Source organism: Heterocephalus glaber, unplaced genomic scaffold (assembly GCF_053883595.1).
Source record: "Heterocephalus glaber isolate CG9 unplaced genomic scaffold, H.glaber_assembly_v1.0 deba00001067, whole genome shotgun sequence".
Lineage (NCBI taxonomy): Eukaryota > Metazoa > Chordata > Mammalia > Rodentia > Bathyergidae > Heterocephalus > Heterocephalus glaber.
The window spans coordinates 4,195,905-4,202,170 of NW_028258187.1; the positions used below are offsets into that span (position 1 = coordinate 4,195,905).

Sequence of the window (6,266 nt, forward strand, 5' to 3'; positions counted from 1 at the left end):
TCCACTTTGCTTAGCACAGTGCCTACCCAGCCTTCACAGTGGTGAATAGTGTGTGTGTGTGTGTGTGAGATGTGTTGTGAAACCAATTCTAATCATTACCTTTGGGAATGCCACAAACATTCCAGTCAAAATAATCTGGATAGATAACAGGAAATTAATCCTGATAACACGCTGTGGAAGCAACCAAACATGTTTTTCCTCACATGCTCAGCAATAGCTTACCGAGTCATGTAATCCATCCTAGGGAATTGAAGGTGTGGAGAGGGAGGCAAGGCAAAAGTTACGTCCACGTCATGTTTCCCCAGAGCAAGTGCCTCAGGCATCCATCTGTCGGTTTATCTTCTACTGTGCACTGCTTAAAGTAAATTGTATTGCTATTATTACTTATTAAAGGAAAGCAGGCTTTTCCTCTCTTGCATTTTTCCTGGTTGACTCCAAATTGCTTTGAGCCCATTGCCCTAACACTCACTCTGACTTTCCTCCAAATTTCTGGATCACAATTCACCCCGATCATTAGCAATTTTCATTTCTTATTGCATGATTTCTGCCTGCCCTTGGATGGCTTTATTTTAATTACAAAAAAAAGAAAAAGAAAAAGAATGGAAAGTTTCAGTTGTAAACACACAAAGGTACTGTTGGCGAGTGTAGGTTTGGCAGAAGAAAGGCCCGTGGTCAGCTTAGCTGCAGTTTATTGGCTCAAAAACAAGAACAATTCTGAAGGAAATTAGGATAGTTTTTTTTAAGTGACAATTTTCTCCATCAGGTAGATTACACTATTTCCTGTTATTTTATGATACTGATATTTCACTTATACATTTTCTCCACTCCCATAAAATTTTCCATCTGGGGTGTACTGGTATAGCCTCTTTGTAAGTCTTTGGATTCATTTTCTTTCTCTCTCTCTCTCTCTCTTTCTTTCTCTTCCTTTCTTCCTTTCTTTTTTCTTTTAAAGTGTCAGTTTCCAAGAACCTTCATCAGATACCAGGGAACATAAGTTGATACCTTAGCTAAAGAGCTTATTCACTCGGAAAACTCCCCACATGCCCCTGGAGGACAGAGGGTGGGGGTGGAAATCAGGCTCAAACTACTAAAGTTACCTTTGCCTGAAACTTTAGCTCATGCCTTGAAAGGCTTACAACTAAAATCCTTGAAAATTAAGACTCACAGCATTTCCAGCCGATAGACATTTTCCATCCAGGAGATGAAAGAGCAGGTACAGCAGGGCTTCCTTCTAAAGGGAGGAGCAGCAATTGGCTGTGGTCTGTAGGAAAAGGAAAAAAAGTAAATGTTCTTTAAAAGCTTGAATAGGACCAAGCAGATCTTTTTCTCCCCCTTTCTCCCAGCAGAACTGTAAAGTCTTCCCAGGCAAAGAAAGTCAAGGGAGAGAAAATGAAGAACAAAAGCTGAAGTATCCCGTGGATAAAGTTACAGATTGATTACAACTCACGTGATGATATTTTATTACTGAAGGAACAAAACAGAAAACATTTCTTTGTGGGCCCTATTTCCTGTCGCTGGAATACACTGGGTTGTTTCTCTCTCCTGTACAGTATGGTGGCTCTGTTGGTTTTCCAAGGTGCCCATTGTTTGCCAGCCAGGCGGTGGTGAAACCTTTCCCTCCTGGATGCCTCCTTGAACTGTCCCCTATTCTGGTCCTGATATTTTTGTCATCACTTCCAGAACTGTAACAGAATTTCAGGAAAGCTGGTTTAGAGAAAATAGGGGAAGGAGAATAAACTTTTTTATCAGAAACTTTGAGTAAGATAACTGGGAATACTGAGTCCAAGACGGGGAGGAACTTCAAGCATCAAGATGCAGGAGAGGATGGTCAGTATGTGCGTCAGGTCAAGTTTCTCCAGGGAATGAAGCTCATGGAGAGGGTTCAAGGACCCACCCCTGGGAACATGCAACACGACACAGAAATGCAAGCAAAGCCCCAAAAGTTCTTGGGGGGAGGAGGCAGGAAGGATGTTCCTGTCGACTCAAGAACTGGTAGTACTACTCTCTCACTTCTTGGTGTGCTGGAGTGTAATTTTTGTGTTAGGTTCTGCTTCATTATACAGCCAAAGTTAATATGAACTTTCAGGGATCTAGAGAATTCATACCAAAGGAGGACAACTGGAGAAACAAAAGCTTCGTGGTATTCCCATTCAAAGTCCACTTGCTTGCCCATCTGTTAAAATCAAATTCAAAAACCTGCTGGATGCATTAAATATTTGGTTCTTATTAATTTTCCCAGGGATAGAATGAATGAGTGAATGAGCAAGTTGAGTAAATTGCAAGATTCTCTTTTATCCTCCACTTTGCCTAAGCCAATTGCAGCTCAGCACTTGAACTGAGATACATTATATTGAACATTTTATATTTTCCCCAAACATTTTACACAAAATTTCAAGTGTCACCAGATGCTTGAGAGACTCGTGGCATATCATCACATCAGTGAGTTCTTGCAAAAGCAAAACCACTTCATCATCACATCAGTGAGTTCTTGCAAAAGCAAAACCACTTCTTGAAATTATGGTGCTAGCCAAGGAATTGCCCAATCTTTTTTTTTTGCTGCAAAAACTGTCAAAATTGAGGGTTTTTTCTGAAACTAAAATTATCTCTTGGAGAAAATGATCAGGTGGGAATTATCTGAAGAACAATTTGCAAAAGGGGGTCATTAGCATCACGTAAAAGACAATGTTTCATGAAGAAGCACATTAGTCTATAAAATTACAATAAGTGGTTTATTCATTAATATGAACTCTCTTACCATTCTTGCATTAAATGGTGGTTGCGTTAGTGAGCTTCCTGTGTCTGTGACGAGTCCTCCAGATAATCAGCCTTGTCAAGAGGAGGTTTATTTCGGCTCACAGTCTTAGTCCATGGCTCTGGTGAGGGAACACATCAGAGCGGTGAACTGTGAGCTCTACGGTAGAGAGAGATGCTCACCCCATGGCCCAGTGAACAAGGCAGAGAGAAGGAGGAGGGCCTGGCCTCACTAACTCTTCAAGGGCACACCTCATGACCTATGGCCTCCTACCTCTTACAGTTCCCACCATCTCCCAGCAGCTCCATATTGGGGAACACACCTTGAACGCAAGGCTTTCTGGGCACATTTCAGACCCGCACGGCAGCAGTGGGTACGTTCCGAGTCTGGTTTTTCTTCTCTCCTCTCCCCTCCATTTAGAAGTTAATTTTTCTTGAGCTTTGTGTTGCAACGACAATGCCCTAAGTGAAGTCAGGGATACACAAGGGATGAAGGCTGGTATGTTGTTGAGGGCACCAGTGACGATGTGTCTTTCACAGTAGCAAATTTTTTAACTTAAAAATTAAACATATTTTTCAATCACACTCTGTATGAGTGGAATCACACAATATCTGTCCTTTTATCCCTGATTTACTTTACTCAGTACAATGTCCTCAAGCTTCATCCATGTCGTGCCACGTGTCAGAATTTCCATCCTTTTCACGGATGCATACTATGTCATTGTACATATAGATCACATCTCATTTGCCATTTGCCTATTAAAGGACATTTGAGTTGTTTCACTTTTTTGCTATTGTGAATAATGCTGCCATGAACAGGGATCTATAGATACTGTTTGAGGGTGGGTGTGGCAGGGCACACCAACAGTCTCAGTGCTGAGGGAGGCTGAAGCAGGAAGACCACAAATTTTAGTCTTGCATGGGGAACTTAGTGAGATCCTGCCTCAAAAATGTAAAACTAAAAAGGGCTGGGGATATACATAGCTCAGTGGTAGGTGCACCTGAGTCTGATCCCCAGTACTGCAAAAAGCCCGAAGAGGTGTGTGTCTAAGTATGTTCAGTTCCTTTGGATATAGACTGGAAGTGGCCTGCTGAACTGTCAGTAGCGCTGTTAATTTGGGGAGAATTGTCATTCCATTTTTAGCAGCAGCTGACACAGTTGACATGCTGTCCCCCTCTGGACATACTGTTTTTTCCCTTGAAATAAATTATATTTTATATCAGAAAGGGACAATAGGACCTATCCATACTGAATTTCTCACAAAATGATCTTGTGTTACCCTGTCACTCTATAAATATTTTGAGTTTTCTAAATTTACATGTCTGAATCATTAGATTCTGTCACCCATTTGATGTAAGTAAAGTGATCAGAACACTAACAACTTATTTATAGGTCAGAGTCCAGCCTATACTACTTCAGAACCAGCTTTGGGGTATTAAACTTTAAGAAAAAGGAGAGATTTGCAAGTATGTTGCCTGAGCCCTAGCCTACCCCTGTGTTCCTCAGAGTGTGTTCCCTCGTGAATGTGCCTGAGACAGAACAGTGTCTTTCTTTTCCAAGCCTGACCTGTTATATAACTACATTCGGAGTGTCATAATGAACCAGGGAGTGGGAAGGTCACTAACTTGGATTTAAGACTTACAGGGTTGCCAGATAAAATCCATCCAGTCAATTCTTACTTTTTTAGAGAATCAAGAGAAGTATTTTAGTATAAGGATGCCCCATGCAACATTTTCAACTGATGCTGAGAGATTCTGCAGTGTCTATCTGAGCATTCTCCACTTTTATTTGCTAAATCTGCATTCCTAGGTAATTCTCCCTGCCCAGCAGGAACTTCAGGAAGGTAAATGGAAAAGACCACCCACTGAGAGAGTGGTAACATAGGGGCGCTGTAAGGGACTGAGAGCTGGACCATTCCAGGGTTTGAACAAAGGATTAGTAATCAGCTACGAGCAGTGAAGACCACACAAGGACAGGGGTGACACTGGGGAGGAGTAATCCTCAAAGCCCACCAGGGAGGGCAACCAAACAGACCAAGTTGCTGGCGACCAAGGAGACCTGAAGTCCCGCAGCCGGTGAGACAGAAGCCAACAGCTCCGGGTACAGAGCCGCTGATCAGACAGCGGCCACAGGGGAAGACTTTGCTGGCCTCCAAAGCACCTGACCCACCCAGGCCCAGGAATCCTGCCAAGGAAGAGGCAACAGAAATTTGAGAAGTGAAATTCTAATAATTCTGGTGGTGGCGACTCAATTCAGAGGCACTTTTTAATCCCATAAAAACCAAAGCTCACCAGACTTCTCAAGAGTAGCGCGCGCTTGCCCACAGCCTCCTCTGAACTCTCCAAAGCCCGAGGCGTGTGGTGAGCAGCCTTCCCGAGGCGCCTTCCAACATAGCTGTCTCTGCAAGCTGACGCCTCGCTGCCCCTCCACCTTCCAGGTGTACAAGGGAAAGCTCTGAAGTTAAAGACACCTTAGTGATTCCAAGCACAATAAACCCGTCCAAGCCAAAAAGTACAGTGCAGATAAGTCTTAACAAATAGCAAAGCGTCACCCTGGGCGTGCTGCCCTGTTTGTCAGGGACTTCCCGTTCTGTATCTATGAGAGAAATATGGGAGTTGAAAGCCAGTAATCTCTTTGCATCCACCCCTGGCTTCGAACTTCGCTCCCATGCTCCCTTCAAAAAGCTCGGCAGCCTGGGGTCAGGTGCGGAGAGTGTGCGAAGCCCCTGCCTGCCACACGTACCTTGCTCCAGAAAACAGAAAATCCACTTGGAGTCAGGGTGAAAGGGTCAGTCAGGCTGAATACCAATCTTCCCGGAGTCTCTCTCATTAGAGGGAAAAAACATGAAAATAAAGAATTACAGGCTTACAGAGCGATTTGGGCCACACGCTGAGTACAAAAACCTTTGAGTTTATTCAACAGAGGAGAAATGCTGGCTGGCGATTCTGAAGAAAAGAACTCAAAATGCCTCACTAAAATTTATTATTCTTGGGAACAGAACCAGAAGCAGCAAATTGAGTTGGGACTTAAAATAAAGACTCTAGCCCGATTCAGCTCTCCTCTGAGCGGGCCTAGAATGTACGGTGAGGGAGCAGGGAGCCTTTGTCCGGGGAGGGTCAAGGCCACCTGTGCAGGGGACTGCGCGATTGTGCCGAGAGGTTCTGGGAAAGGCCTCTGATGTGGGCTGGCCGTGCGTGCTGCGTGTTGCCCATATTAATGGCTAAAGGCACCGTGAAGCCAGGCATGGTGGCACGGGCCCATAGTCCCCGCATGCTGGGAGGCTGAGGCAGGAGGGCAGCAAGTTCAAGCCCAGCCTGCACAACTTAGGGAGGCCTTGTCTCAAAAAATAATAATTAAAAAAAGGCGCAGGGATGCAGCTCAGTGCAAAGGCTCAAGTTCAATCCCCAGTACTGAAAAAAAGACATCTGTGAAATGCATAAGGGGTAGAAAACAAACACAAACATAGACCATATATCATAATTTATATCTTTGCCCAAAACTCTTCTCACAGTGC

General features: G+C 43.9%; 1 long non-coding RNA gene across 1 annotated transcript; it reads right to left on the reverse strand.

Moving 5' to 3' along the window:
* Positions 1 to 1,165: 1,165 nt before the first annotated feature.
* LOC110346218 (uncharacterized) lies at positions 1,166 to 3,195 on the reverse strand. Its single transcript, XR_002390123.2, has 4 exons — positions 3,075 to 3,195; positions 2,756 to 2,873; positions 1,448 to 1,682; positions 1,166 to 1,261 (listed from the first exon to the last, which is right to left on the reverse strand). It is a non-coding gene; the product is annotated as an uncharacterized LOC110346218 (long non-coding RNA).
* Between the last annotated feature and the right edge of the window lie 3,071 nt (positions 3,196 to 6,266).